This window comes from Macaca mulatta, chromosome 5 (assembly GCF_049350105.2).
Source record: "Macaca mulatta isolate MMU2019108-1 chromosome 5, T2T-MMU8v2.0, whole genome shotgun sequence".
In the NCBI taxonomy this organism is placed as follows: Eukaryota; Metazoa; Chordata; class Mammalia; order Primates; family Cercopithecidae; genus Macaca; species Macaca mulatta.
Genome location: NC_133410.1, coordinates 174901766 through 174925291, shown reverse-complemented (window position 1 = coordinate 174925291; position 23526 = coordinate 174901766).

The following is a 23526-nucleotide window of genomic DNA, read 5'->3' as shown; positions in this document are numbered from 1 at the left end:
CTAAATGTTCTCTTATAAATCACATAATAATCTCACACCATGCACTCACCAGGTTTAGATATACATACCTCAAGGTGGAATAGTCCTTCTAGTTGACAATCACCATCACATTTACTTCAACTCAATTCTGTTCACTCTCCTCAAATGAGCCATATTTTTATTATTCCTAAATCCTTACCTCTTTTCACAACCCCTTTCACTAATTCCAGATAAACGCTTAAAGCTTCTTATTACAAATATCTGTTAGAAAAATCACAGTAGCTCATCAAAATCAATGTGTCATCTGAATGTGTCTTAGTTTAAAAAGTCAGCTACTGTTGTAGCATTCTTTCATCTTAATTAATGAAATAACTATAGATTATATTTAAACAAAATCCTGACAGCCATATTTCCTTTAATTCTCCTTGTCTCTTTGTTCTTCTATTAGATTTTAAAGTCCTTATTTAAAAAGATATATTTATTTATTATATGCCATATTCACTGCATTTTATTGTAATTATATGTTGCTGTGTCTCTATTTCCAACTGGACTGTGACGATTGATTATTTCCAAACAGAAGCATTGGTTCAATATTATGGTTTATTTATATTTATATCACCAGGATTCATTTATTGAGTGCCCAACATAATGTTCTAAATAAATAAACCAACCAATACAAACACACATTTTTCTTTTATACATACACATGCATAAATGGAGTCTTAGAATAAAGTAGGTGGAAAACAGAATTTCATGCAGTACATTGAATTTAAGTAGAAAGTGAATACATTTCACATGTGTTTTAAGTTAATTCTGCCATTTTTTAAAAGAGAAATTGAGTAAGACATTAAATAACAACAAAAATTTTAGGAATTATAACATAAAACCTTTTGTGTTTTGTTCACTACAGGTTTTGTCACTAAAGACCTAAATGTAACTAGGTATATGTACACAGTACAATGATAGTATCTACTCAAAACTGTATTTGGTAATGGACATATTGCTCTCTTGAGCAAAATTTTAGCCATGCCTAACAACACTAATTTGCCAGAACCATACTAAAGATGGATTAAATGTATCAAAACATTTGGAGTCTAGTTGATATATGTGATTATGAGTCCATTTGAACTATCATAGAATAACAACACTGTTTTTTAACAATACAAATAAAGCAAAAATGTACATAACAACATTTTATAAACCAAAATCAAAGTGGTGATCTAATTTGGTGTGGCCTATGTCAAAGTTTGATTCAGGACTCCAAAGAGGGAAAATATTTGGTATCATTCTAAGAAACCAGGCACTATATACTTGAGAGGAATAAAACCTGGAAAGCAGGCAGAGAACCAACTTATTTATTCAATTATTTATCCAATAAATGCCTATTAAATAACTTCTTCGTGCTTGGGAAACATTTAAATATCAAACTGATCAATAAGACACACAAAAACTCCTATCCTTTGGAGTGTAAATGCTACTGAGGGGACTGCCCAAAAACTGGGAACAGAATTAATATTAAATTAAATAGTGTGATAGAAGGTGACGTGAGCAATGCAAAAACTAGAGAAAAGTAACAGGGATTAAAAGTGTCAGGTAGGTATGTGCAGAAACTTTTGCGATGTGGCAATTTAAATAGAAGTTCCAGAGAACAGTTCACTGGGAGGGCAACATTTGAGTAAAGATTTGAAGACACTACGATGGTTAACCGTGTGAATATATGGAGGAATGGTATTCCAGGGAGAGGGAGAATGGAATACAGAAGTCATGAAAACAAAATTACATAAGAAAGAACTGTAAGGAGGACACTAGCTAGAAAATGATGGACAGGTGGGAGTAGTAGAGGAGGTCAGAGGAAACAGAAGGGATAGTGTGAAATAATTGTCTAAATAAGGAAGTATAGGCTGTGCAGGGGCTCACGCCTATAATCCCAGTACTTTGGGAGGCTGAGGCGGGCAGATCACTTGAGGCCAGGAGTTCGAGACCAGCCTGGACAACATGGCAAAACCCTATCTCTATACTAAAAATACAAAAACCAGCCAGGCGCAGTGGCACGTGCCTGTAGTCTAAGTTACTTGGAAGGCTGAGGCAGGAGAATCGCTGGAATCTGGGAGGTGGAGGCTGCAGTGAGCGGCGATTGTGCCATTGCAATGCAGCCTGGGCAATAAAGCAGGACTCCATTTCAAAAAAAGAAAAAGAAAAAAAAAAAGGAAGTAGCAGCATTGTCAGACAATATTAATGCTCAGTCAATATTCATAGTCATAAATTTAGAATGTGGTTAATCAGTATCATCTTGTATTTGTCCCAAGCCACATTCAGCCGGGCAGGTGAAGATGTGCAATAGATGAAGAGCTAGATTTCATCAGGGTTGCAGTTACTACACAGCCAGATCCATAATACATAGAATACAGCCTATTCAGTGGCATTCCCCTTTCTGACCCAATTTTATAACTCACTTATTTGAGCACAAGACAAATGAAAATCTATTTGAGAATAGCAAGTGCCTTCAATATAGCAAGAAACAAATATCTTAGAAGCAATAAAAAAGGTATTTCCCTGTGAGCTAAGCTACATACTTTCTGTTAGTTATTCAAAATCCACTGAGCTGAAAGTTACAGAAATTGGATTACTATTGAAAATTGAGAAAATAATATAGTATTCCGAAGGCACTATACAGTTCAGAATTATATAATTTCAACAAAGTGTTTGAGACGAATAGAACTTTCCCCCAAGAGTTTATTTTGCTGCATTGAAATTTTATTAAACAGATGATCAGCCATAACATAAAGCTATAGAATATATTCTGTGAAGGGAAAATACATAGCACTTCCTTGTGAATTTTCTTTAAATGCTCAAATAATTTATTATTATTAGTTCAAGTGATGAGGGATTTTATCAAATGTTACAGAAGTGGATAACACAAAATCTGTAACTTTTCTTTCCCTACGTTTCCTTACTAATAATGTGTCATATGTTTGAGTCCTATTTTCTTCCCATTATGTGTACAGTTAAAAAAAAAATCCTGGCAGGGCGCGGTGGCTCAAGCCTGTAATCCCAGCACTTTGGGAGGCCAAGACGGGCGGATCACGAGGTCAGGAGATCGAGACCATCCTGGCTAACACGGTGAAACCCCGTCTCTACTAAAAAATACAAAAAACTAGCCGGGCGAGGTGGCGGGCGCCTGTAGTCCCAGCTACTCGGGAGGCTGAGGCAGGAGAATGGTCTAAACCCGGGAGGCGGAGCTTGCAGTGAGCTGAGATCCGGCCACTGCACCCCAGCCTGGGCGACAGAGCAAGACTCTGTCTGAAAAAAAAAAAAAAAAAAAAAAATCCTCTTCTGTAAATGAGCATTATGATTCTTTTCTGAACTTCTTAAACTTAAGCCCATCTACGATGCTTCCAAGTTAACAGCATCATGCCCTTCCCAAAGGCATAGAAACAGTGGATAGTTACAACCACCCAACCCCATTTTTGCATAGAAGATATTGTTACCATGGCAACAGAGGACAACAGCAAACAGCAGCACACCGGTAAGTTCCCTGAACTTTAATAAATGGCTCTCTTTTATTTAGTGCTACATTCATTGCCTATACAAGATTTAAAAATCAACAGGATGCTAAAATCTGCAATGCCCATATAAAATTATTTTAAAAGGCCATTTCTTGCTTCCACAATTTTGTATATGCCTTGCAAATTAGTGCTTTTCAGTATTTACATGACTTATCACTCTACAAAAACATGACTGGCTGGAATAGAAGAGTAGTAAATAGAAAGCAATTTAACATGAGTTAGTGTCTCACTATTTCATATTTAGTTTTGTTAAGTATATATGTGTGGGTACACCTCTTTCTCTCTCTGTAATTCTTATCTCTAGGATCTGACTCCGTCAGACAAAATTATTTTTTTTCTTTTAAATTCATTTTTAATGAGATTTCTACCTCCATTGAAAATGAAACCACATTACCTAAGGCAAGTGCTCAGTATCATTGTGCTTGATTAGTCATCAAAGTCATATAGTTTGTATTTATAAAACCAGGAATTAACACTTAAAATAACTGACTCATTTCACTCATGGAAAATATGAGTTATTCACATTTTTAGTGAAAACATCAAAATAAAAGACTACCATTCTCTCAGACTTCAGTGTTTTAAAATTCTGTCATTTAAAATTGTCTAACAACTCTTTTTTCTACCCCTCACATCCCTCTAGTCTTTATCAGGATGTTTTTATTTATTTATGTATTTATTTATTGATGTGTTCCACTTCTAATTTTAACCAATAATTGGCTTTATTTGTGCTGGAATAATGACTTCCTGTCTTGACATGGTAGGTCTTGATCTTTGATTCTCAGGAAAAAGTTGACAAGCCTGGTATGATTTTGTATCTCTTCTTTGTTCTCTAACTCCTGGCTGTCCAAAACACATGACACGTATTATTTTAGACTGTGATGAGTCTGTAATTATGTTTTATTTTTCTGGCTTTAAAAAAGGCAGAACTTGAAGTTCACAAAAATATTTTTTAAATAAGAAGTTTTATAGGCTGGGCGTGGTGGCTCACGCCTGTAATCCGAGCACTTTGAGAGGCCGAGGCAGGTGGATCACCTGAGTTGAGGAGTTTGAGACCAGCCTGATTAACATGGCGAAAACCCATCTCTACTAAAAATACAAAAATTACCTGGGTGTGGTGGCGTGCGACTGTAGTCCCAGCTACCCAGGAAGCTGAGGCAAGAGAATCACTTGAACCCCGGAGGCAGAGGTTGCAGTGAGCTGAGATCGCACTGCTGCACTCCAGCCTGGGCAACAGAGTGAGACTCTGTCTTAAAAATAAAAATAAAAAGTTTTGTTAAGATAATAATTTACATACCATGCAATTCACCCACTTATATGTACAATTCACTGATTTTTGTATATTTACAGGTTTGTGTAACTATCACCACAGTCAGTTTTAGAACATACTTTAAAAAACAAATATGAATATAAATGCATATTTAGGAAGTCATGGGTGATTGGCCACTATGAATGATCTTTAACTTTGTTGTAATAGCTGCTTTGCAACATGACTCTGCAGAAGTGTACTTTATATAATCAATTTCCAATTGAACCATATTATTTATAATTGTATTTACTCTCGTTATGTTAATTAAATGTGTCAAAATTGCAGATTTTAATCTATTTTTTCTTTTGATTTCCTAATGACTAGTTCCAAACTAAATTTTATTAATCAATTTTGCTTCCTTTTTTTTTTTTTTTTTTTGAGAGGGAGTTTCCCTCTTGTTGCCCAGACTGATGTGCCATGGCATGATCTCTGCAACCTCCACCTCCTGGGTTCAAGCGATTCTCCTGCCTTGGCCCCCTGAGTAGCTGGGATGACAGGCACCCACCTGCCATTTGTATTTTTTGTAAAAATACAAAAAACCATGCCTGGCTGTTTTTTGTATTTTTAGTAGAGACCAGGTTTCGCCATGTTGGCTAGGCTGCTGTTGAACTCCTGACTTCAGGTGATCCAACCACCTCGACCTCCCAAAGTGCTGGGATTACAGGCATGAGCCACCACACCCGGCCAATTTTGTTATTCTTTGTATTTAACTTCTTAAGTTGAATCAGTCTATTTATTTTCTTCTTTCCATAATAATCTACTTTATAATATTTAATTCTAAATTCTAAATTGTTGCACAGTGTTCAACTAAATTGCTATAATTACCCTCATGTCTTAATGTAGGCCATTTATACAGTTTATAATGTTATGATTTTATAATAGATACTTCTGTGCACATTTTCCAAGAAAATACTAAGTGTTTATTACATCATCCCTGGAAACCATATATTCCAGAGGGCTTAGCTACAAGATGGATAAGGAATATACGACCCACATTCGCATTCATTATGGTGCATTCACCCCCATAATCCAGTTTTAGAGCATTTTTAATCACCAAATAAAATCCTTTGGGCCCATTTACAATCCCCATTCCCACTCACAGCCCCAGGTAGCCAGTGGTATATTTTGTATCTCTTTTGGGCATTTCTCATAAATAGAGTTATACAACAAGTATTTTTATGTGTTTGAGTTCTTTAATTTAACATTATCTGTTCACGTTTGAAAAGAAACACCTCAATTTGGTCGGGAGAGGGGAAATTTTAAGTTTAGTAAGACAAATCAAAGGCTCTATTTTGAGGATCTAGACAGCTCCCATTAATGTATAAAATATTTCTATTGTCATAGAGTGATATTTCTGCAGATTATGTTTCTTTTTAGAGTAAGTGTATGTTTGGTGGTGTTTGTTTTGTTTTGCCCTTATGGGGGAGGTCTATCAGTCTCTGAATTGCCTCCTATTATGTCCTTCCTGAACCATCTGTACTTAGGTAATTTGATTAAAACTTTACATGTTTAGTGAAAACTCTAGCATCCTACCCAATTACTACAGATATCCTGGGGAAGACATACTTAATTTTCTTGTTTCATTTAAATATATGTCTTGCACTGTTTTGGTGTTGGTCACACTCTCTATTTTTTTTTTTTTTTTTTTTTTTTTAGGTGAAGTTTCCCTCTTGTTCCCTAGGCTGGAGTGCAATGGCACGATTTCGCCTCACTACAACCTCTGCCTCTCAGTTTCAAGTGATTCTCCTGCCTCAGCCCCCTGAGTAGCTGGGATTACAGGTGCCCACCAACACACCCAGTTAATTTTTGTATTTTCAGTAGAGACGGGGTTTCACTGTGTTGGCCAAGCTAGTCTCGAACTCCTGACCTTAGGTGATCCACCCGCCTCAGCCTCCCAAAGTGCTGGGATTACAGGCGTGACCACTGCACCCAGCCCAAACTCTCTGTTTCTTCACGTTAAAATGAATTAACCACTAGAGGTGAGGTAGCTTTATCTGATTGGGGAGAAAAAATAAAAGTGGTTCCATGGCTATGCGTCACATCCGAAAACTAAATGTTAAATGTTGTATCTCCAACTTATTAAAATATATCGGTCCTTATCTCCTCCAGGGGATATTGCCTTTAACCATGTTAATGGGACTATTCTACCTCAATAAATTATTTTCATCTCCGCTTCTTTTAAGATTTTATTTTGTTGTGCTAAGAAGAGCTAGTTACATATTAAGTGCTGAATTTATAGTAGCATTTGCCATAGTTCTTTGATGGTTTTTACTCATTCCTGTCATGATTTGTTGCAATTATGTCGATAAAAAAGTGATATCTTACCATGAGAGAAATTCTGATGTCATCTCTTAAGATACTTGTCTCCTACTTCCTGGCCCTGTCCTTCACACTCACTCACTCCCTCTTGCTCTCCCTTTCCCTGCTCACAAGTCCGATGATAACTTAGACTATAGTTGTTTGCTCTATGGATTAAACCCATATTCAGAATTTTCTGTAGTGAAATGTGTTGCTTTTAGAATCAGAATGCTATGTTTACCTACTTGTGTCAAATGAGGTTATATAAAATAAAAAATTCTAAAAGTCACCAATTTAAAAATCTTCAATTAAAAAAAAATGACATGAACATCTTCTGCCTCTTCAAAACAGGTATTCTTGGGTCAGAGTTTCCATCTGAATGGAGTAAGCACAGAAGATCTCGGTCTACTTTCTTGCTGGTCATAGCAATATCATCTTGCAGACTAATTGCCTCTGGTCAGTGGAAATTAGGTTGAGGCCCTTAGGATCCTTCCCCACATCATTCTTGTTCTAAAATTCTGCTGAACCCTCCCTTGTTTCCCAGGAGCTACTGACATTCATTCTTGACCTTATTTCACAGGTTTAAACAACTAACATGAAGTTTCAGTTCATGCAAATACAAAAGATGTTTCAGAATTAATGTGGCTTGTAAAAGGTTTGAAAATTATTACGACTTAGATTTGAATGAAGCAATCTAATGTAAAAAAAAAAAAGCAGAAAACAGGTCAAAGAGGCCATGTGAGTGTAACATTACTAACATACATTACAATGGGGAAATAATAACTTTGAGTTGATGCTGAAGTACTGTAGAAACGCAGAGCAACTGAGAAACACAATCGATTTGGATCATGATGTTTTAAATTATAATCCTTTTATTTTCATCAAGGAAGATTTTGGATTGGAAACAAAAATTTTATATAACATTAATTGTTGTTGGAGGAAAGTAGTGAGATGTATGTTTTTGTCATATTGGTAAGTTTCACCATTATAGCAAATATTACATTTTAACATAATACTAACATACAACATTTGTGAATATATGTGAGATACTAATGAACATGCATGCCTTTTTCATCATTCCACGCTTATTTCAAACACCATGTTAAAGTCAAGTGATGCCAAAATCTGTTTCCCTACATGTGTAATCATTTTTCTATGTCCTTTGAAAAGCTTGGCAATTCTCATTTTCAAGAAGAAAATTTAACTTTACCAAATATAAATTAGGCATTGTATTTTCTCTGAGAAATTACTTCAGAAAATTTCTCAATGTAATTAAATGAATTCTAGAAGTCAGGTTATGTTATTCAAGACTTTTAAAAATATCTCTTATGTAAATACATATAAATGCACTCTTTAAAATACAGTTGGCCCTCCGTATCCCTAGAGGATTGTTTCTAGGACCACCTGTAAATACCGAAATCCAGGAATGATCAAGTTTTTTATATAAGGTAGCATAGGATTTACATATAATCTCGTATTCTCATATATACTTTAAATATTTCTAAATTACTCATAATACCTATAACAATATGAATGTTATATAAATAGTTGTTATGCAATATTGCTTAGGGAATGATGACAAGAAAAAAAATCCTCATATTTGTTCAATGTAGACACAATCATCCAATTTGTTTTCCAAATATTTTTGATCTGCAATTGACTGAATTCACAGATGTGGAATCTGTGAATATGTGGCACCGACTGTACATAATTGCATTACCCTTTTAAAAGTGTGAAATATGGGTAAAACAATTAGCTAAGATATTTCTTGTGTTTACATGAAGATCAATACTTCAAAAGTTATTACAGTTTATAATAGATATTTGAGAAAATTTGACTTGAATTTAGGAAAGGTGTATGTTAAGCTTAGATCTGAAAGTCTTATTTTAACTTCAAAATTAAAACATTATCCTCTTCCAAAGTAATGAAATCATAGCCTTTCATCATCAGCAAAGACCTGAGAGATTTTCTTGGAGAAAATTTAGCTACCAAATGTCCTTACAGAGTTGACATTCATGGTGATAATCGCTGTATTACAGTTGCATTCTTGGTACTGCCTGGCTTTAGGTTTCGGTATTAACCATATACTTATTTCATAATTAAGCTACTTTTATTTTCCATGATCTGGAGTAATCTATGGAATGTTTGAAAAATCTGATATTGATAGTTTTGCAGAGTTCCCCGTTCCTTCATTCTATGCTTTCTTGAGCTAAATTTATGGTTCCTCACTCTGTTAATTCTGTCAAGAAAACATTATATTAATTTGCCATTTGGATTTACTCTTTCTCTATTACTTAAAAAGTTTTTATGTTCATTTTTGTTGTTTTTTTTATTATGCTATTTTTATTTCCCTAGTTTTTGAGCTAGGCATTTAGTTAACTTATATTAATTTTTTCATTTTATTGATAAAATTGTTAAAGCATATAAATTTTCTCAGATTACTCTTTTAAATGTATCTCGTAAGATTATATATAAAGTGTGTGTGTATGTGTGTATATATATATTTACTTATTAATAGTTTCTATTAACATATTTTATAAATGCCGACATTTTAGTTTATAATTAATCTGCCACCCAAGACTTACTTAACGGGAAGTTTTGAATTTTCAGGTGGATGAACTTTTTTTCTATATTTTTGTGTGTGTGTGTGTGTGAGAGAGAGAGAGAGAGAGAGAAAGACAGTGAGAGATGTGCTTCAGAGAGGAGGTAAAATGTTAAAAGAAAACAATTCAAATAAAAATACAATTTAAAATATCATTGGCTGTGTTATTTAATTTTACTAACAATATATTGTTTAAAGACCATGACAATGTTCTTAAGAATTTCACAATAAATACTGCATAATATCATTCTAGTTCCCACTGTTACAAAATATTTTGAATAAAACTTCTCATAGCATCAGGAAATGTAATAAATACTCTACTACAACAAAGAGATGGCATCACAGAATCAGAAGTATTAAAATACAAATGTTACTGAATTTAATTTCTGGCAAGATGTCACACTTAAATACTTTAACAAACTTTTTCGTATACCCAGAATAACTGAACAAAAAAATTGTATGGATTATTGAGGCCAAAAATGTCAAGAAAATGCTCATTTGTCAGGATAAGCCACTCTGGCAGACAGCATTTACCTGTGGCATCATTGTCACCTGATACTCCACAGCCAGAATGTTAACACGCCATATGCCAGAAGGAAGAGTAGAGTGGAAAATCATAATAGAGATGTCCACATTAAGCTCCAATTTGTGACAGGTTACATCTTAATGGTTAAACTAAGAAGAAAGTAATTCCTGTTCTGAAGACAAAAATAATTGACAATAATTGTCATTTTCTTCCATGAATCTGCAAAATAGAAAAAAAAAAAAAAGATAAGACTATTCCTTGAGACTTTCTTTCTTATCATGAACTTGTATTTGCATTTATGTTGGGCTATAATTCACACTACTCGTATATATTGGAAAACCACATGCCTCTATGTGGTCTTTGAAATAATAAAAATAATAATAAATATTTGTTTGAGACATCCCTGAGTTAGTAATGATTGCACCTGCCAGCAGAAGCAAAGGAAATACTACCTGAAGAAATGCACTTAAATCCAGTCATCGAAGTATGTGCTTAACATATACTCTCAGTAATTCTGAACTTATAATTAAAGAAAAAAAAGGAAAAGAGCATAAGAGAAAACAAGTCACCATGAGAAAGAGTTAGAAGAAACATATAACAAGAGAAGCAATTATCTAATATTTTGGAAAGATAATAGATATCAGCATAAACTTACAAGGAACGTAAAACAAGAAAGTGTAATGCAATTAAATAAATAAAGGAAAAACAAAAAGTATAATGAAGGAACAAAATATTAATACTACAAATATTCACCAGGCAAAGGCTTTCCCCTGTGGTTCTAGTCATCAGGCTGGCACACAAGTACCAAGCCTCTAGGCCAACCCCAGTGCCAACCTGCAAACCCAGGCTTTAGATCTCTGCAGGGACCAGGCATGTCTCACCACCAGCCTGGCCCCACTAGTCTCATCCTCCACACCACCCTCAATACAATTTTGGACTCTATGGACTCAGCCTCCAGCCCCTCCCCAGTGTCAGGCTTGTACTCATCAACCCCAGCTCCAGAATGGTCCTTGCTCGCTCAGGACCCAATCTGCCCCAGTGTCAGGCCAGGTTCCACAGCCTCAAACTTGAAAGTAACACCTGCAGCCAGCTCCAGATTCACTCCAGCACCAGGCTAGCCTCAGTGGCTTCAAGCGTCAGAAGAATCCTAACACCAGACTGAACCCCGGACCCCAGGCTGGAGCCCACAGACCCAGAATTCTGGCCAGTCCAACACCAGGCCAGCCTCTGCAGCCCCATGCTCCAACAGACCCAGGATCTGAAGACCAAGAGCTCACACTCATTGCAGTAGACCCCAGCATAAGGCCAGCAGGCATAGATGCAGACTCCAAGGCTGTCTCTGAGACCCAGGTTCCTAGTTGGTCCTCAAAGTCCCAGGACCCAAGCCTCTCCCCAAATATTCAGCATATAGGTCTAACTCAGAGCCATTCCAGCTCCTGGGGCACCAGGCTCCAGGACTGTCTCTGTGTAATCCGTCACCGGGCCCATCCCTGCAAATGGCTGGCAATTCCACATTCAGGCTTATGAAATAACCTAGTGCCATGAAAACCTTGTCAATCCGGAATTTAGGATGGCCCCAATGAATACAGGATCCAAGCCTGCTTCTGCAGACCCAGTCAAAAGGTCCACCCCAGTGGCTCTTGGGATGAGACCAGACTCTATGAACCAATAATATATGTCCATCATGGCAGGCTCAAGTTTTATGTCCACCTGCAATAAACCCAGGGTCCAGGGCCAACACAGTGGATCTAGGAGCTAAGTCTGCCCACCTGTTAACCCAGGCTCCAGGCTAACCTGCGTAACAATTCCAGCAGCAAATTTCCCATAGACCATGACAGATAGGCTGCCCAGAATCTTGGAATGAGCTGACTGGTAAGTGACATTCCCAGCCAAAGCCAATATGCAAAGACTGGAATAAGTCCCTATTTATTCAAATGCATTCACAACACCACCACAGCCACAAGAACATCAACAATCAGGAAATCATGGCACAATTAAAAGAACAAAATAAAGTATGAGTCACGAATCCAAAATAAATAAATATTGATGATCTGCTTGAAAAAATTGATGTAGTCATCTTAAAGAGGATCCCTGAGTTGCAAGAGAATATAGCTAGACAACTAAATGAAATTGGAAAAAAAAAAATAGCCAAACAAATGAGTTCAGCAAAGAGATAGACAACATTTTTTAAAAAACAAAACAAAACAAATGGAAACTCTGGAGCTAAAGAACACCATAACCAAACCTAAAGTTTCCACAGAGAGCTTCTAAAGAGGACTTGATCAAACAGATGAAACAATCGGTGAGGTCATAAACAGGTCATTTGATATTACCCAGTCAGAGTAACAAAGGAAAAGAAAAGAAAAGAAAAGAAAAGAAAAGAAAAGAGAAGAGAAGAGAAGAGAAGAGAAGAGAAGAGAAGAGAAGAGAAGAGAAGAAAAGAAAAGAAAAGAAAAGAAAAGAGAAAAGTGAAGAAAGCCTATGAAAATAATGGGACACAATCAAACAACCCAATTTACACATTATGGATATCTAAGAAGAAGCAAAGAAAGAGAAAGGGGAAGAAAACTGACTTTTAAAACGTTTTAGAAAGCTTTCCAAATTTGGGGAAAGAGTTAAATATCCAGGTACAGGAAGCTTAAAAGCTTCCCTAAGACTCAATCCAAACAAGACTGCACCAAGACATTTTAAAATCAAACTGTAAAAATCATGAAGGGAGATCCTGGTAGCTGTAAAAGAAAAGAAGCATATTACACACAAGGAAATTCTAATATGACTATCAGTAGAATTCTCATCAGAAACCACCTAAACCAGGAGATAATAAAATGACATATTTAAAGTGCTGAAAGAAAACAAACAAATGAACAAAAAAATCTGTCACCCAGAATCCTTTATCAGCAAAGATCTTCAAAAATGAAGAAGAGATGAAGACTTTATCAGACTAACAAAAGTTGAGGGAGTTTATCACAAAAGTCCTACCTTACAAGAAATACTAAAAGGAGTTAGCTGAAAGAAAATGATACTAAGTAGTAACATGAAAACATATGGATGTATAAAACTCACTGGGAAAAATGAAAACATAGTCAAATTCAGAATACTATAATACTATAATGTTACTGTGTGAATCACTTACATATTTAGTATGAAGATTAAAAGTTAAAACTATTAAAAAAATAGCGATAATAATTTGTTAAGGGATAGATCATATAAAAATGTGAATTGTGACAACAACATAAAATTGAGGACTTGAAAAGTACACGGATTTTGTATACAATTGAAGTTAAGTATTTATCAACTTTAGCATATAACCTAGTATAACAAAACAACAACAACAAAAAAGCCCTATAATAGATACACAAAAGATAAAGAGAAAGAAATCAAAGCATACCACTGGAGAAAACCATCAAATCACAAAGACAGCAAGGGAGATAGAAAAGAACAAAGGACCTACAAAATAGTGAGAAAACAATTAACAAAATGTCATTAATAAGTCCTTACCTGTTGCTGATTACCTTGAATGCAAATGAATTAAATTATCCAATCAAAAGACACAGAATGGCTGAATAAATAAAAGCAAAACAAACAAACAAATGAAATCAAGGCCCAACTATATGCTGCTCACAAGAAAAGATTCACTTCTCCTTTAAGAACACACAGAGACTTAAAGTGCAGGAATGGAAAAGGATTCATGTGAATAGAATGCAAAAGAGAGTATAGGTAGCTATATATTTATCAGATAAAACAGACTTTAAGCCAATAACTATAAAAACAGACACAGAAGAACATTATATGAGTAAAACAAATAAATATATCAAGAGGATATAACAATTATAAATATATACGTACCCAACATTAGAGTGCCAAATATATATGTAAAGTAAATATTAATGGATCTGAAGAGAAAAATTGACTGATAAATAGTAACAGTAGGGGACTTTAATACCTTACTTACAGCAATGGATATATCATTCAGACAGAAAATCAATAAGGAAACACTGCACTTTCTCACAAAATACTTTAATATAGTTGTGTCAGTAACCATTTTGAGGCCTGACATAACTTGATGGAAACCCAGTATATTGTGTCACCTTTGTTCTGGTTATATCAACATCCCTCCTTGTGTGTTGTCTACGATATAACCCACTTGTTCCCCATCTCACTGACCCCAAAGTCAACACAACCTACAGCTATGGACAGTAATAAAACCTAGTGGTCAACACCAGTTGATGTAAAAAAATTCCTCTCTTTGTGTGTGTTATCTTTAAACTAGCCAATCCACAACCCCCATGGAAAAACCTAAGGGATAATGCCCATGAACCTTAATAAAGGTATAGTTCCATGGGGCCTCTCTTGCACTCCCCACCTGCTGGTTGAACTTCTTGCCACCTTCAGACTATCCATTGTCCTTCCTTTAACACTCCAACTTCTCTTGTACTTGTGCATAATAAATTCCTTTTGTTCATGCATTTTGGATTTACTTCCTATTTGTGTTTTACCTGACACACCTGAACCCAATTTTCTCTCTGGTGAGTTCTTCTAAAGAATGACTATTTTGGCTTATAGTCACTCTGAAGAAAGAAACCTGAAAACCAAAATAGAGAAAAATATCCTAATAGAATTACAACAAACTTGAACTACACGTTAGATAAAATAGGCCTAACAGAAACACATCCAACAGTAGTAGAATATACATTTTCCTCAAGAACACACAGAACAGTCTCCAGAATAGATCATATCTTAGGCTACAAAACAAACATTAACAAATTTAAGAAAATTGAAACATATCAAGTGTCTTTTCAATCACATTATCTGAAACTAGAAAAAAAAAACACAAAAATATTAGAAAATGCACAAACATATAAAAATTAAATAATATGGGAAGTCCATTCCAAGATGGCCAAATAGGAACAGCTCTGTTCTGCAGCTCCCAGCATGATCAATGCAGAAGTCACATGATTTCTGCATTTCCAACTGAGGTACCTGGTTCATACCATTGGGACTGGTCAGAAAGTGGGTGCAGCCCATGGAGGGAAAGCCGAAGTATGGTGGGGCATTGCCTCACCTGGGAAGTGCAGGGGGTTGGGGAATTTTCCTTTCCTAGCCAAGGGAAGCCTTGACAGACTGTACTGGGAAAATCAGGACACTGTCACCTAAACACTGTGCTTTTCCAACGGACTTAGCAAACGGCACACCAGGAGATTATATCCCATGCTTGGCTCAGTGTGTCCCACGTGCATGGAGCCTTGTTCACTGCTAGTCCGAGATCAAACTGCGAGGTGGCAAGTCGGGCTGGGGGAGGGGTGTCTGCCATTGTTGAGGCTTGAGTAGGTACACAAAGTGGCCAAGAAGCTTAAACTGGGTGGAGTCCACTGCAATTCAGCGCAGCCCACCTGCCTTTGTAGACTCCACCTCTGGGGACAGGGCATAGATGAACAAAAGGCAGCAGAAACTTCTGCAGATGTAAACGTCCCTGTCTGACAGCTCTGAGGAGAGCAGTGGTTCTCCCAGCACAGTGTTTGAGCTCTTAGAACAGACAGACCACCTTCTCAAGTGGGTCCCCGACCCCTATGTAGCCTAACTTGGAGACACCTCCCAGTAGGGGCCGACTGACACCTCCTATAGCCAGGTGCCCCTCTGAGACAAAGCTTCCAGAGGAAGGATCAGATAGCAATATTTGCTGTTCTGCAATATTTGCTGTTCTGCAGCCTCTGCTGGTGATACCCGGGCAAACAGCATCTGGAGTGGACCTCCCTCCAACAGACCTGCAACTGAGAGACCAGACTGTTAGAAGGAAAACTAACGAACAGAATAGAATAGCGTCAATATCAACAAAAAGGACATCCACACCAAAATCCCATCTGCAGGTCAACATCATCAAAGACCAAAGGTAGATAAAACCACAAAGATGGGGAGAAACCAGAGCAAAAAGTTGAAAATTCTAAAAACCAAAGCATCCCTTCCCCCCCAAAATATCGCAGCTCCTTGCCAGCAACGGAACAAAGCAAGACAGAGAATGATTTCGATGAGCTGACAGAAGTAGGCTTCAGAAAGTCGGTAATAACAAACTTCTCTGAGCTAAAGGAGAATGTTTGAACCCATCACAAGGAAGATAAAAACCTTGAAAAAAAATTAGACGAATGGCTAACTAGAAAAAAACAGTGTAGAGAAGAACTTAAATGACCTGATGGAGCTGAAAAACATGGCATGAGAACTATGTGATGTTTGCACAAGCTTCAGTAGCTGATTCAATCAAGTGGAAGAAAGGGTATCAGTGATTGAAGATCAAATTAATGAAATGAAGCAAGAAGAGAAGTTTAGAGAAAAAAGAGTAAAAAGATATGAACAAAGGCTCCAAGACATATGAGACTATGTGAAAAGACCAAATCTACATTTGGTTGGTGTATCTGAAAGTGATGGGTAGAATGGAACCAAGTTGGAAAACACTCTTCAGGATATTATCCAGAAGAACTTCCCCAACCTAGCAAGGCAGGCCAACATTCAAATTCAGGAAACACAGAGAATGCCACAAAGATACTCCTCGAGAAGAGCAACCCCAAAACACATAATTGTCAGATTCACCAAGGTTGAAATGAAGGAAAAAATGCTAAGGGCAGCCAGAGACAAAGTTCAGGTTACCCACAAAGGGCAGTCCATCAGACTAACAGTGGATCTCTCAGCAGAAACCCTACAAGCCAGAAGATAAGAACACTTTTACACTGTTGGTGGGACTATAAACTACTTCAACCATTGTGGAAGACAGTGTGGCAATTCCTCAAGGATCTAGAACTAGAAATACCACTTGACCCAGCGATCCCATTACTAGATATATACCCAAAGGATTATAAATCATGCTATTATAAAGACACATGCACACATATGTTTATAGAGGCACTATTCACAATAGCAAAGACTTGGAACCAACCCAAATGTCCATCAATGATAGACTGGATTAAGAAAATGTAGCACATATACACCATGGAATACTATGCAGCCATAAAAAAGGATGAGTTCATGTCCTTTGTAGGGACATGGATGAAGCTGGAAACCATCATTCTGAGCAAACTATCGCAAGGACAGACAACCAAACACTGCATGTTCTCACTCATAGGTGGGAACTGAACAATGAGATCACTTGGACACAGGGCGGGGAATATCACACACCAGGGCCTGTCATAGGGTGGGAGGATCTGGGAGGGATAGCATTAGGAGAAATACCTAATGTAAATAACGAATTAATGGGTGCAGTAAACCAACATAGCACATTTATACATATGTAACAAAGCTGCACATTGTGCACATGTACCCTAGAACTTAAAGTATATTAAAAAATAAATAAATAAAATAAAAAATAAAACATTAAATAATATGCTCCTTGTTAACCAATATGTCATAAAAGAAATTTAAATTTTTTAAAAAATATATTGAGAAAATTAGAAATGAAAATACAACATACCAGAAGTTATACTGTAGCAAAAGCAGTTTGAGATGAAGTTTGTAGCAATAAATGCCTGAATAAATAAGAACAATTTCAAATGAAGAAGCTAGTATTTCACCTCTAGGAATTAGAAAAAGAAGAACAAACTAAGTCCAAAATTATAGAAGAAATGAAATAATAATGAAATAGAATCTAGAAATAAATTTTAAAAATCAATGAAGCTAAGAGTTGTTTGTTTTTTTTTTAAAGAAAAACAATATTAACAAACTTTTAGCCAGACTAAGATGAGAGAACACTCAAATAAATAAAATCAGGAATGAAGGAGACGACATTATAAGAGATACATACAAACGCTCATAAGAAACTATTGTGAACAATTATATGCCTTCAAATGGGTTAACCTAGAAGTAGTGGATACATTCTGGGAAACATGCAACCTTCCAAGACTGAATCATAAAACAAAAGTCTGGACAGACTAATAACAGAGAAGACTGAATGAGAAATAGAATATCTCCCATCAAAGAAGAGCTGAAGACCTGATTAACTTCATGATGAATTCTACCAAACATCCAAAGAACTAATACAAGACTTTTTGAAATCTCCAAAAAGATTGAAAAGTAGGAAATACTTGCAAACTCATTTTACACGCATTACTCTGATAGCAAAGGCAAAGACACTCCAAAAAAATAAAATGATAGTCATTATCTCTAATGAGTATACATATGATAATGCTCAACAAAACATTAGCAAACTGAATTCAATGAAGCATTTAAAGGATCAATCAGCATCATCACACAGGATTTATCCCTGTTGCAAGGATAGTTCAACATACACAAATCGATAAATATGATATAAAACATTAACAGAATGAAAGATAAAAATCAAAAGATTATCTAAAGAAATGCAGAAAAAGCTTTGACAAAATTCAACATTCTTTTAAAATAAAAACACACAGCAAATTACGTATAGAACAAATGCACGTCAACACAGTAAAAACAATGTATGACAAGCACAAAGCTAACATTATACTCAAAGGTGAAAAATTGACAGCTTTTCCTATGAAATCAAGAACAAGACATGGATGCCCACTCTCAGTGCTTCTGTTTAACTTAGTGCTAAAATTCCTAGCCTGAGCAATTATGCAAGACAGAGAAATAAAAATCATCTGAATCAGAAAGGAAGTTCTTTGTTTGAAGATATGTGATCTTACATATAAAAAACCCATTGCAGCCTTGAACTCCTGCTCTCAAACAGTCCTTCCACCTCAGCCTCCAAAACTCTTGGAATTATAGGCTTGAAGTGAGCCACCATGACAAAATGAAAATTAATACTGTTAAAATGTCTATATTACCCAAAATTCCAGTTACAATTTTCACAGAAATAGAAAAAAGCTATCCTAAAATTATATGGAATTACAAAAGACTCCCGATAGCCAATGAAATCTTGAACAAAAAGAACAAAGTAGGAGACATCATAAAATCTGATTTTAAAATATATTACAAAGCTACAGTGATCAAACCACATGATATTGGCATAAAAACAGACACATGGACCAAGAGAATAGAACAGAAAGCTTAGAAATAAATTTCCTTATTTATAGTCAATTGACTTGCAACAAAGGTGCCAAGAACAGGGAATGGGGAAAGGAATAGTCTCTTCAATAAATGGTGCTAGGAAAACTGGATATCCACATGCAGACCGAAATTGGACCCTTATTTTACACTTTGCACAAAAATTTAGTCAAAATGCATTGACAACATTAACATAAGTCCTGAAACCATAAGACTACCAGAAGAGAGCACAGGGGAAAATTTTCATTACATTGGTCTGCGCAATGCTTTTTTTTTCAAAATGACACCAAAAGCACAGACAACAAAGCAAAACAGACAAATGAGATTACCTCAAACTAAAAAGCTTCTGCACAGCAAAGAAAAAAAAAAATCAACAGAGTGAAGAGCCAACCTGTGAATAAGAGACAATATTTGCAGACCATACAACTTAATATATCCAAAATATATAAAGAGTTCAAACACCTCAATAGCAGGAAAACAAACAACCCAGTTAAAAACCTGGCAAACGAGCTGAAAAGATAATTTCTCAAAAGAAGACATACAAATGGCCAACAGGTACAGGAAAACATGCTCAATATTTAACTACATTTTTAAAATGCTGAATAGTCTTCTATTGTGTGTGTGTGTATGTGTGTGTGTGTGTGTGTGTATAGAATATATAGGATATTATCTTTATTCATTCATCCTCTAATAGACATTTAGATTGAGTCCATGTTTTGGCTATTGTAAATAATGAGGCAAAGAACATGGATGTGTAGATAACTCTTCCACATACTAACTTCATTTTCTTTAGATATATGCTTACTATTTGGATGGCTGGATCATATGGTAGTTCTGTTTTTAATTGTTTGAGACATTTCTGTATTTTTTTCCAAAATAGTTGTATTAATTTGGATTTCCACTAACAGTATGCAAGAGTTTCCTTTTCTCCAAATCCTAGCCAACACTAATTCTTTTTTTTTTTTTTTTTTTAATGTTTCATTCTTGTTGCTCAGGCTGGAGTGCAATGACACAATCTCAGTTCACTGCAACCTCCACCTCCTGGATTCAAGCGATTCTCCTGCCTCAGCCTCCCAAGTAGCTGGGATTACAGGTGCCTGCCACCATGCACAGCTAATTTTTTTGTATTTTTAGTAGAGATGGGGTTTCACCATGTTGGCTAGGCTGGTCTTGAACTCCTGACATCAGGCGATCCACCTGCCTCGGCCTCCCAAAGTGCTGGGATTGCAGGAATGAGCCACCGTGCCCAGTCCCAACACTAATTCTAATAGTTATGAGTTAATATCTCATTGTGGTTTTAATTTCTATTTCCCTGATGATATGGGATGCTGAGCATTTAGGTTACTATTTGTTTTAATTTTAGGATCGGGGTCCCAATGCAGGTTTGTTACATAGGTAAACTTATGTCAAGTGTGTTTGTTGTACAGATAATTTTGTCACTCAGGTACTAAGTCTAGAACTCAATAATTAATTTTTGTGCTCCTCTCCCTGCTTTCACTCTCTACCCCTTTCACTCTCTAATTTAAAACAAAATTATCTCTACCCTCAAGGAGGCCCCAATGTCTGTTTTTCACTTCTTTATGTTCATAAGTTCTCATCATTTAGCTCCCACTTATAAAAGAGAGCATGCGGTATTTGGTTTTATGTTCCTGCATTAATTTGCTAAAGATAATGGCCTTCAGCTCCATCCATGTTCCTGCAAAAGACACAGATCTTATTCTTTTTTATGGCTGCATTGTGTCCTATGGTGTATATGTACGACAGTTTCTTTATCCAATCTCTCATTGATGGGCATTTAGGTTGATTCTGTCTTTGCTATTGTGAATAATGCTGAGGTTGGGTTCCTTCAGGCTGGAGGATTAGGGTGATACTGAGCATAGTTCTGATGACAGCTCACCATGGTCTAAAGGCAAAACTATATTAAAATGACTGTTTTTTTCTTATCTGAGCACAAGGGAAGTTTTATAAGGCTTTAGGGCATTAACTCATGCCTTATTATTTAGGAACATAATCCATTCTGTAATTGTAAAACATGGAAAATAATAGTACCATATCACATAGTCTGTATGTCATTCAAATGAGAATACATATGATGATACAGTCACAGTGTTTGAGATGTAGTAAGTGCTCAATTAAAGTTGGTTGTTCTATGGTTGACACTATTTCTGACAGCATGCTTTTTATGTTCGTTTGTTATTACATCCAAATAATAAATTTATAGATAAACGTTACTACAGCAAAAGAAAAAATAATTTTAAAGCTTATTCTATATTTGGCTAAATGGCCATGCTGTGGTAATTTGTGACTTACATTCTCTTTTAATGACTCATTTTCTTTTTTAGCTAATCTTACTGAAATCTGCCTGGCAACTTTTTGCAAGAATACTTTTTCCTTTTCTTTGAAAATACTTTTGTCTAGACTGTTTCTTTAGCAAGACTCACGGAAAGAAGTCAGAAAGCAGAAGTTATTAGATAGTAGAAATGACAAATTCTAGAGAAGACATTTAAAACAAAATTATTTCAAGTGATGAAAACAGTAGATGTGAAAACCCAGAGTAGCCATAGCAGTATAATGGTGGGGCACCGGAGAAGGGGAGAATCAGGGCCTGCTGTGAACATAGCTGGCCCATAAAAAGAAGCAGAGCTAGAGATGCTCTACGTTCTGAAATGTATCGCACTCTCTGAGAGTCCTGGTTATTCCATACTCAGATCGTTTTTTGTCTCTCTCGCCTTCACTAAAAACCATCTTCTATTATGTAATGTTACCCCATTGTGTTTCCATTTCCTGACACTTGAAAGAATCCTAACTGTGCCAGGATGTGTAAAGTGGCATCAGGAGATTAGCCAGGCTGATGATAAATAAGTATGAGTGGCCTTCCATCAACACTATGACTATGAGCCACATTCTGCAGACATTGGGAAGGCATGGTACTTTAAACAGGAGACAGAAGCTGTGGACTGATGGGGTCAAATAAGTGGCTTTGCCTCTTTTGTTATTGTTGTTCTATAATAATACAGAAGCAGTAAAAGGTAGAAAACCAAAGTGAGGTGGATAAAATCGGAGTTAGAAAGAAAGAAATGTTAAGAAATGGATCCATCAGAGAGAAATTGAAGAATTAGAATGACCCAAAGCTTTAGATTAACATCAAAATTAATCCTTAGATTTTAGGTATGAATTATAATGAAATAAACTATAATTGAAGATGAAGGAGAGAAGTGGTAGACTCATGGCTTACAGATGAATTATGATTTTAAAAAGAGAAGATTCAACTGTGGACATACTAAATGTGAGGTGCTTTAGGGACACATTGGTGTAAATATCTTCTAGAAAGTGGGATATTCAGGTTTGAATCACAGTAAATGGATCTTTCTCAAAATAACAGATTAAGTACTGTCAGTCTTTAAGCATGAAAAAGAAGCTGTGTGCCTCTTTCACTGAGACGCTACTATATTTACAGCAGAAACATAGGCCGCAGATTGCCTCCAAGTCATGCTCACAGAATCAAATCCATCACTAGAAGACATTCTAGAAAAGGAAAAACTCCACAGCATTTCTAAGAAGGAAGAACAAATCTTGACCATATTTTACATTACTGCAATCTAAAATAGATATTTAAAAAAATATTTGTTTTCTGAATCTTAGAAAATGACATAACAGAAATTTCACAAATGGTCTGTCCCTAATTAAAAAACAGTTGATTTTAATTATAATTGTAGCTATAGAGTACATTTTCTCTGAATAGCAAAACAAATATTTACATTTTTAGATAAGAAAAGTCAACTATCAAAAGAATTATAAAATTAAATAATATTTATCAATTCACTAAGTTTATTAATATAATTTCTTAGTTATTTTTGTGTATTTCATTCCTCGCACCTTTGGTTTTATAAAAGTGAAGTGTTTATTAAAAGAGATTGTTTCTATAATTAACGAAATACTATTCATTCTAATAAAAGTTTTGTATCTTTGTTAATCTTATTCTAAGAGACTGTTGCCGACCAAATGAACTGCATATACCAGGGGTATATAACATATGCTATAGAAAATACTAGAAAGATCACCAAAGGATCCCAAAGAGTAAGTGTGTTTTTTCAAGAATCCAGGAAACTAAAGGAATATCTAAGCAACAAGATAAAACCAAGACAACAAAAATCATCTTTTTGTCTAATTAACTATAGAATGTAATATTTGTAGCAAAATACGGCTGAAATGGAACACATGTAAAAGCTTAAACTGTCTGTAA